This window comes from Ammodytes marinus, assembly GCF_949987685.1.
Source record: "Ammodytes marinus genome assembly, chromosome: 5".
Classification (NCBI taxonomy): Eukaryota; Metazoa; Chordata; class Actinopteri; order Uranoscopiformes; family Ammodytidae; genus Ammodytes; species Ammodytes marinus.
Genome location: NC_137234.1, coordinates 35,072,188 through 35,079,381, shown reverse-complemented (window position 1 = coordinate 35,079,381; position 7,194 = coordinate 35,072,188). Strand labels below are relative to the sequence as shown.

The following is a 7,194-nucleotide window of genomic DNA, read 5'->3' as shown; positions in this document are numbered from 1 at the left end:
TTTATCCCCTAATGTTTATTACACGTCAAACATGAAATTATTACATATAATTGAATATTTAAATGTTTAATTTGTAATTGTTGTACCGAGTAAATAAACACTTTTTTGTTCAAATTAATCAAAGACATGTAGGAGAGTGGGGGTAAACAGGCCTTTAGGGACAACCTATGCACAGATTCATTCAATTCAATATAGAGGACTGTAAAACATTTTAAGAGACTTAAAAATAAAAAAATATTTTGTGTGGAGGGGATCTGTAACTTGCTGTATATTTAACGTTTCTGTACTGTTTGTCATTGTTGCTATAATCTTAAATTTCAACATTCTTCTGTCTTTTTGTGTGTTTGTATGTGTCCATGTTTTTTACCTCGAGAATCTTCAAGCCCTGGGATTTAGACCGTTTTTGTTTCTGGCAAAACCTGCAAGACTTTCAGAAGGCTGGGTGTATGGAGTTGTCCGTGACCGGTTCCCACTTGACAGAGACATCATCAGTGTGTCTTGTAAGGATGGAGAACCTCTTTGAAGTCACGGTAAAATATTTTTATATTTATATTTGATGCCTTGTCTCCCTGTGATTCTCTAAAGCCTTGTTTCCACCCAGAGGTACAGTACGTTTTGGCACGGCTTGGCACACAATTCTTTGCGTTTCCACTGTCAAAAGTTTGAAACCAACCCTGTGTTCCAAATCTCCTCTTGCTTTTTTCTATTCTACATACTACGACCATAAACATAATCTAGTTAGGATGCAGTAGGCTACAATTGGGACATACCTTTACTTATTTATTTCACCCTAACATTGCGCCTTGATCTTGCCTCTTGCTTTTATATCCGTCGCATCCCCGGTTGTATTCATACGTGAGCTCCAGTGCACACTGAATTATGGGTCAGAATTGCCCAAAAAACATGCTGTTTTCAACACTAATAATCTCAGCAATATGTAGTAGACATATGTTTAAGCTTACTAGATCTGACCACAATAATTGGGACACCCTAAATCTTTTTTCTACCATACTAAGGCTCAATCCCAATTCACCCCTTTGCCCTACCCCCCGAAATGCGCGTTCACGTGAAGGGGTAGGGGTGTCCCAATTCATAGGGGGAGATTTCTCTCCCTACCCCTTCACACTCCGTTTGAAGGGCCAAGGGGTAGAGGTAGGGGTGAAAATGAGAAATGGGATTGACCTAAATAGCAGAAAGTATGGGGGATTGGAACGCACGCAGTCCAAGTCTTCCCAAAAGGGTGGAGCTACACACTGCAGTCCGTTGATTGGTCAACAGAATCATAATTACGGTGAGAGATAAACTGCTGTGTGTAGTCACCTCGGGAAGAGCCTTGTGTTTATAGAACAATGTTGGCAAAGCTCTTTGTTTATTGTTTTGCGTTTTTCATCTTCATTTATTCAATCAGTGACTCATACACTTTTCCCACTGATGCTAAATAGGGGCTAGTTCGAACCAGTTTTTTGGTTTTCCATCGCCTGAGAGCCGGCTCCGGGCTGTAAGAATTGGTGCCAGAGCAACCCCGGGTTCGGGGCTAGAAATGCGAACCGCCTAAGTAGTTAAAAAAGATAACATAATGACGGAACGTAGTTATCAAACAGACTGGTGAAAATACGCTGAATAGGTCGTGTTTGGTTAACAAAGCAAAGCAAGAGGCTACACATGTAAAAAATAAGACGTATCCGCCACTGTTGCTGTGCTTAAAACTATCGCTAGCATTAGCTATGAGAGCAGCAACGTCAGGCAACATACACAGTCGTTTACAGTGACGTCATGACGTTGCTGTCTTGCCGGCTCTGGTCAGTGTGAAACCAACTGGTTCACAACTTGTGCCAGGGTGAAACCAGTGGTGAACTAGCCCCGGCACCAGCCCGGAGCTGGCACTTGGTTCCCGTTGATGGGAAAGGGGTATCTGTGTCCCACTACTATGATATCACCATAGTTACGTAGCTGGTGTGCTCAGCGGTGATTAGCTGCTCTGACCCATAGACTGTATGTACTCTGACCGTCCGGCATAAAACCCGACTACCAAGTATGGGTGCTGTCTGCAGTGGAAACACAAGCCAGAACTAGGGTTACCTTGCCCTGCCAAACCATGCTGTGCCAAACCGAACTGTGCTGCTCACTGGATACGAGACATAAGTACACTTAGTAATCATCATTCATGTTAATTAACTACTTGGTAAGTATGAGAAGCCCTGTTACCAATATATTTGTTTGTACTGTTAATGTTGAATAGACATTTCTTGAAAAAAAGCAGTCTCAAAAATTATATTTTAACATAGTTAATTAATTCAGAAAAATGTATGTCCACCTAGGAAGTGTATTGAGTGGTTTACATTGGACTTCATGGTCTTTACGTTTAAAATTAAACTTTAACTTTTCAAAGTTTATAACTTTAAATGTTGTTCTTCTCCAATCGCTGTTGGACTCCACAAAGTTTGCAGGACAAGTGGAGGAACCAAGTTGAATCCCAGACTGAACCGCAACTGCCCCAACCACAAGTCCAGGTAGCACTGGTGTTTCCTGACCCACCAGTGGCCTTTGGACAGCCAGCAGACCTTATGGTACCTTCACAGCCAACCAAAACACACTCTGACAACCTGGGGGAATGATCCAATTCTCTGAAGGCACTTCCAGAAGTCGTCTCAGTCTGTCTTTTTGAAGGTAAGAAAAAAGGAGATACGGACTTCAGGAACTGCATTTGACCCTTAAAGAAAAACTTTGATGAAATGCCAACTAATTTAAATCATGTGCATCACCTTAACAAATCTATTTGAAATGGCAAAAGTGGTAATTTACTTTTGTTTTTTTAATTTTGTTTTAAATTTTGTCAATAAAAATAATTAACATATATGATAACATATATTTAAATAAAATAACATATATAAATGTTTTTGTCATGGTATTAAAGTACATTTTGTTTTAAACCTACTAATTTGGTTGATAAGGAATTAACAAAGATATAGTTTTATTTGTGAACGTATTTGCTGTTTAGTGCTGTGTAGTGAAGTCATTGTTAAATATTTTCCAGAAGTGAAGTTCCTGAAACCTCCTGAAAACAAGCAAGTTGACTGGGAGCCAACTATAGACTCTGGTATGTATGACGTCTTACCTTTTTTTTTAATAATACTGAACTTGTCTACTTCTGCAATACCATCATATTTAGTTAAAACAGTAATGTCATACTTGGAAACCGGTTGGAAGTCAGATTTTGAGCTTCATTAATTCAATATATTCTCTCAAAGTGATGTGTGAACTTGACATTCACTTTTATACCATTCAATTGAAGGAAATAGTCACAACATAACAGACTGAGCACCGTTGACTATAGTAAAGTTCAAATCCCAAATATTTTACAGTTTGATGATTGTATGTAAAGAAAAGAGTGATTTTTGTCAAACAGAAAATGTATTATAACATGCGAAAACAAGACATCTTGCATGTGCCACTTATTGACTAAGGGTGTATTCACACCTGCCGTGTTTAGTTCACCTGAAACAAACTCGGGTGCACTTCCGCCTTCGGTGCACATCTTTCAGGCAAGTGTGAATACAGCAATCGCACTCGGGGGCGGACCAAACAAGCGCTCAAACGCACTCTGCTGCAGTTTGTTTGTGGTGTGAATTTGTCCGGACTCGATTCGACCCAAATGCAGGAAGCACTGTGCCTTTTCTTTCTTTTCTTTTTTTAATAAATCGCTGTCAGCTTCACATTATGGGAAAGTGTTGTTGTCACCATTGTCGTTAGGAAGAATAGTTGTGGTTTGACCTGGAGCCCCGAGCGAATATATTACATTTGATAGAGAGAGCGCTTTAACATGTTGAATGTATTCAGCGATCAGATGAAGGAGAGAGGAGCGTATCCCGCACAGTGCCAACAAGTTCACGCTGCGCTTTGCATGAAGTGTGTGTTTTTATTTTGCTTCCCATGTTAACTGGACCATCAATACTATCCCCATGTCAGTTTGGAGCTGAGCTGTGCCGAACTGACACCCAGCTGCCTATTCTTCTTGAGCCGCACATCCAGCAGCAAAAATACAGTGCAAATGATGTTTCACATCGTCGGCTAGCCTACATGCCACATAACGTGCATTAACATAGGCCTACATATTATAACCATATGAAACAACAATAATTTGATGTTTTTCCTCTTTATTTATAGGCTAGATGTAGGCCTATTTATATATTATTTTAACCCCATATTATATCAATTATATATTTCAGTTTTCACTTCGTGTTTCCTGCTTCTCTCATCCTAAAACAGCTACACTGGGCACGTAAGCGGTAAGCAGCAGCACTGAGCAGAAAGTGGTAAAGATGCGCTCCCATTATAATCAATGATAGCTGCTACACCAAGCCAGTCAACGCAACAGCAGACGAATGTAATACCCACCGCAGATTTCTAAAATAGAATTGAAGTCTAATTTTTAGGCCTGTCACTGCGGCACTATGCTTAATATGCATATGCGCGTGTTTACACCACATGTGTGTTTGACAGTGCATCAAATAATTTCTAGTCGTGTATGCATTCCTACATACAGTACGCCAACACATTTTCCGTTTGTATGTTTGTAGTAAATCCGCCGCACAGTTCTGGAGGACTGTGCTCATTTGTGTCACAGAGCCTGGTGATACTCATATTATTAGAATATCATGGAAAATTAATTGGAATTCATGCAAAACAGGCCCAAAGCAAGTACTGAGTACATATCGATGATTATACTTTATATACAGCTGACATTTCTGTATTTAAAATCCCATTTTTATTGATTTTTATGTAATATTAAAATCTTCAGAGATTTTGAATGTGGGGTTTTCATAAGTTTAAGCCATAATAAATACAATTTTAACAAATGAAGGCTTGAAATATCTCACTTTGCATGTAATGAGTCTATATAATATTTTAGTTTCACCTTTTAAGTTGAATTACTGAAATAAATGAACTTTTGCACGATATTCTAATTTTTCGAGTTTCACCTGTATGTTGGTGTCCCCAATTAATCACACTAAACTCTGAAAACTGTTGGGCCTGTCGGCAACTGCCATGAGACAGACATGGCCGGTCTAGCAGGTCAAAACCAAGCACACTACTACATGCCGCTACACGCCGCTTACCTGTCATAGTCCGCTTCCTTGGTTCGCACCAGGGGCCTATTGCATAAAAGTGGAATAAAGACATCCAGGATGATTGATAAAGCCAGCCTTGACAAAGTCTAGCCTGGGCACTTTGGATTAGTCAGTTGCATAAACGCCAATCCAGGATGACAAGGGGCCGCTTTGTCAAGCCAGGTGTAAGTCATTCTGTTAAGTGCCAGCCCACAGCTTTCAGAAGTAGACCCAAAGATCGAACACAGATTTACTGATGGAAAAATGGAAAAGACGGTCCATTTTCCCACAATGCCTTGCTAGTTTAAACCGTAAGTGAGGGGGCAGTTCATTTCATACAGGAGATGTATTCTCTGCCAACTGTTCTTTATGTCCCTGCATTGTTTTATGATAAAATAGTTGACAGTGAGCAGTCTGCAGGTGCATCTAAAAAATTGAATATCATGGAAAGTCCATTCAAAAAGTGAAACTTTCATAGATTCATTACACAAAGTGAAATATGTCAGGCCTCTTTTTGGATGATTGATTGATCATGGAATACAAAATCCAGTATCTCAAAATATTAGAATGTTACATACAACCAATCAGAAAAAGGATTTGTAATACAGAAATGTCGACCTTCTGAAAAGTATGTTTATTCTAGATTAATTTCACTCCATGTGTAATGAATTCCTAGAACATATTTAAGTTTCACTTTTTGAATTAAATTACAGAAAAAAGGAATTTTTCATTGATATTGAATTTTGTTTCAGATGCACCTGTATATAGTGATAAGTACAAAGTGAATTTATTTGACCCACACTTGCAACGTCATCTGCCATCGATAATCAATTGTATAAATATAGCCTGCAATATGAACAGACAATCACATCAATTATTGTAATTTATATCATTGCATCTTAATGTAATTATAATTAAGTTAATTATAAATGGTTCAGGTTAAATAAATAAAAAAGAAGAACTATTTAACTAAATGACAATGCAGTCCTTTATGTGGTACCTTAAAACAGGCTAATGAAAATAAAGCAATACACAGAAGATCATGGAATAACTGTTAAACACCTTGATTTCAGATCGGAGTGACAGCTGACTGAGCCAATCAGGCAACAGAATAAGTTTATCCTTTACGTTTAGCCTGGTCGGGACCAGGCTAAACGTAAAGGATAAATTTCCATGGTAACTTATGTCCCTCCGCTTTTATGCAACCGGATCATGGCTAACGCAAGCCAGGATAACCGAAATATCCTGGGTTAATCCCTTATCCTAGTTTTATGCAATAGGCCCCAGATGTGAGAATTGTTTTATTTTTAAAAACGTGTTTAGTTCAAAATCAGTTCAAAACCGTCCTGCCGTTGGGTCGGACTCGGTACAATCAGTTAGTTTCGAAGCTTCCATGTCCGCTTTTGGTGCCGAGTTGTGTGTTCTCATCTGTACAGACGAACCGCACCAAAGGAGGAGATCAACCAAGTTTGTTTTGATCAAACCAAATGCAGCTGGTGTGAAGCGCCTTTAATATGTGTTGTGAATGTGATGTGTTTACAGGTCAAATATAACATCTTAATGTATGTCTCCTTTTTTGTGTTGCAGTGGAAAAGAATGGCCGTTGGAGTGGGTGGCAGATGGAGACACTTGTTAAAGGCTCATATTCATCATAACGCCCAGTTTAGGATTTTGATTGTTTTATTATTTGTGTTGTGTCTGTTTGGTTGCTAGTATTTTTTGTTTTAGTGTACTTCCCTCCACGTCATGCCCCTTTCCCAGTGAAAATTCCCACTCTTATTTGACAGGCAGTAAAAACATATTTCGTGGTATTTGCCAATCGGATTAAATATAATAAGAATAGTGTACAGGATTTTAGCTACCCCCAAATTAGAACTTCAGCTCCATTTTACCATTGTCCTCCTCTGTGGATGCTCTGTAGCTACAAATCTCTTCTTTACCATAGTGGAAATATACATGGTTATATTGTATCTTTCCTGTCATTTGAAGTTTAAGTACAAACGGCAGATTTTAGGCATGATTGCAGGGATGGGAAGGATGAATTTTACTCTATACTTTGCACACGTTATGATTGTATCAAGTCTTA

At 38.8% G+C, this 7,194-nt stretch overlaps 1 long non-coding RNA gene across 1 annotated transcript; it reads left to right on the top strand.

Moving 5' to 3' along the window:
• Positions 1-356: 356 nt before the first annotated feature.
• LOC307250418 lies at positions 357-7,194 on the top strand. Its single transcript, XR_013844873.1, has 4 exons — positions 357-530; positions 2,441-2,667; positions 3,035-3,097; positions 6,696-7,194. It is a non-coding gene; the product is annotated as an uncharacterized lncRNA (long non-coding RNA).